The sequence below is a fragment of the Oryctolagus cuniculus genome, chromosome 16 (genome assembly GCF_964237555.1).
Source record: "Oryctolagus cuniculus chromosome 16, mOryCun1.1, whole genome shotgun sequence".
Taxonomy (NCBI): Eukaryota; Metazoa; Chordata; class Mammalia; order Lagomorpha; family Leporidae; genus Oryctolagus; species Oryctolagus cuniculus.
Window position 1 is genome coordinate 41,879,656 of NC_091447.1, and position 3,086 is coordinate 41,882,741.

Consider the following 3,086-nt stretch of genomic DNA (forward strand, 5'->3'; position numbering starts at 1 on the left):
AAATACTTGCACATGGGCTTGGCTTCATCCCATGTAAAATGGGGTCTTCAGAGAACTTTCCCACTGTAACTTCTCATATTCAAAAGTAGCACCTGTCTATTCTACATATATGTTCTAAATGAAATCTGCTTCCCAGATACTATATCAAAGACTGAGGGTTTTTTTCTATCATAAATACATAAACTTACCTTATTTCATGGACTTGGGTATCCTACAGGCCCAAAAAAGTCAATCTCATCCCCACCCCAGCAATAATACACATATGGACACACACATAGAGAGAAAATACAGCATCTGTATCAGTAATAATCATGACAAGACTATACTATATTAATAAAAGTAAGGGAGGGGCCGGTGCTGTGGCGCAGTGGGTAAAGCTGCCGCCTACAATGCTGGCATCCCATATGGGCACCAATTCAGGTCCCAGCTGCTCTGCTCCACTTCTGATCCAACTCTGCTGTGGCCTGAGAAAGCAGTGGAAGATGGCCCAGGTCCTTGGGCCCCTGCACCCACATGGAAGACCCGGAGGAGGCTCTTGGCTCCTGGCTTTGGATCAGCGCAGCTCCAGCCGTTGTGGCCAGTAGGGGAGTGAACCAGCAGATGGAAGACCTCTTTCTCTCTCTCTTTCTCTCTCTCTCTCTGCCTCTCCTTTAAAAAAAATCAAATAAATAAAGGGAAGTAGAATGAGATTGAGAATACAATTAATATAGAATAGCACAATTAGCAGTTTTCAAATTACATAGCCACATAGTAAGGAGTAGCTGATAGGCACATTATTGGTTTTTATAGCTTTTATGATTCTGAAAGGAATAACAGACTAATATAAGTTCTAGGTGTGGGTGTTTTCATTTTATTAAAATTTGAAAAAAACATATTCATAGAATTTACATATTTTTCCTATCTATCTACCTTTTTAATGCTGGAGCTGACAGTGAATCTGAAATTACATTGATAAATAACAAGATTTTTCTTCAGAGACCAGGGAAATATTAGCTAAAATATTATAGAAGGAACTTGTGACATTAATACTTGGATAGATCTGAAAGGACAGATAACACAGCAGAGCAATGGAATTATCAAATTACTCTCTTGCTACTGGTAGTTATGTTTTATATTCAAAATTATGCTGAGGAATTTAGGGCATGCCTATTGAAACATGAATATTAAAAAGTTGCAAATATTTCCACAAAATCCTCATTATACACCATATTGCAAAATCACTGCCATACTTTAGATTGACTGCAATTGTTATGTGTTGGTAATAATTCAAGCAAGATAAAGTTAAAAGTTCTAAACACTTTGGACTTGTCCCTTACAATTAAAGAGCCTTTCTGTTGGGCAAATTCTTTTCCTCTTAAAGACCCATAAATAACATTGCAGGCCCTGCTTTTGGCTTCTGAAAGGTAGTCTACCAAGAGTAATATACTCAGCTGGAAGTACTGCCAGGAAGAATATGCTCAGCTGGGAGTACTTTTGAGCCAATCTTTGAGAGATTTACAAAAGAGAAGCTGCCATAAATACGCACTATTTAAAACTAGAGACATAGGGTGACATAGGAGACATTGTGGGTCAAATCATCCTCACTCCTCAGGGTCCTTGGGCTGGAGACCAGACCTGTTTGGAGATCTGAGGTCCTCTCTGTAACTTCCTGAGAGGTGCTATTGCCCTGGCCGGTGAAGGAATCTTTCTCTTCATTCTGGGGGTCTAAGTGTGGAGCTCAGCGTTTTGGATTGCTCTGTGAATGATAAAGACTCACCATGATAAATTAGGCAATAAAACATGACTAAATATGCATTGACCATAATTAAACAATTAAACATCTCAAACTTTCACAGGAAACAAGATGAAAATGATAGGATGGACTTTCCGAGTCCTCACGTACCTCCTGGCAGCTGATGCTGTGTCCAAAGAGATGATCTTTGGTAGCTAGTGAGGCTACTTTTTCTCTGCACAGTGAGGCAGGGCAGAAATTTATTATTATGTACAATATGCTGATGAGAAAACTGAGAGTAATAGAAAATGAAGTGACATAACCAAATATCACAAGCCACAAAAAATAAAACTAATTTAAAAGATAATAGGCATGGAGTAGAAGCTCACACAGGGATCAAGGCGGTCCTTTGAGGTGAAGAACATTTAACACATGGCCAAAGAATTGAAAGTTTATTTAAAAAGTAGTAGGAGTCTGTGAATGCAACTTGATACGGTGGGTGACACTGGTGTTTAATGGAAGTTACCCATGTAGCAAAGAATGAGATTGGCAGAGAGAAATTACCATCTATATGGGCAGGTACTAAATTTTAATAATAAAAACTATTCATTATTATGTTCTAACACCTTTACAATGGACTTTATATGCATGTTTATGTAATCTGAAAGCAAAGTAATATTATAAACTCCATAAAAAATTCTTGCATAGAGAAGCATTACAAGGTCACCTACAATTAAGTGACAAAACCCAGATTCAAAGCAATGTCTATTGCTTTCCAGTAATCATAATCAAATCTTCTAATACAGGTTGAACATCTCTAATCCCTAAATCCAAAAAATCTCAAATGCTCAAAAATTCAGGAACTTTCTGAGTGCTGACATGTTGTCATAAGTGGTAAATTCCACATCTTACCTCATATGGTGGGCTGCAATCAAAATGCAGGTATTCTAAAAATATTGCATAAAATTAATATTAAGTTCTGTGTATAGTCTATATGTGAAAAAGTTTTGTAGTTAGACTTGGATCTCATCCCCTGTAAATCTCATTTGGTATATATGCAAATATTCTATCATCTGAAAAACCAGGAACCAGGATCTCAGTCCGGGTCTCCCTTGTGGGTGACAGAGACACAGCTACTTGATCCATCAACTACTGCCTTCCAGAGTGTGCATTAGCAGGAACCTGGAGTTGGGAATGGAGTCAGGACTCAAACCCAGGCACTCTAAAAAGGGATACAGGCATCTGAAGTGGTGGTTTAACCACCAGCTCAAATGCCCACCCCTAGCCACATCATCTTGCTTTCCTTTTTTAAAAGATTTATTTACTTGAAAGGCAGAGTGACAAAGAGAAGGAAAGACAGAGAAAGCGACCTTTT

General features: G+C 38.3%; 1 long non-coding RNA gene across 1 annotated transcript; it reads right to left on the reverse strand.

The window, feature by feature from the left end:
- Positions 1-275: 275 nt before the first annotated feature.
- On the reverse strand, positions 276-1,998 carry LOC138845900 (uncharacterized). Its single transcript, XR_011383210.1, has 3 exons — positions 1,883-1,998; positions 1,526-1,735; positions 276-648 (listed from the first exon to the last, which is right to left on the reverse strand). It is a non-coding gene; the product is annotated as an uncharacterized lncRNA (long non-coding RNA).
- Between the last annotated feature and the right edge of the window lie 1,088 nt (positions 1,999-3,086).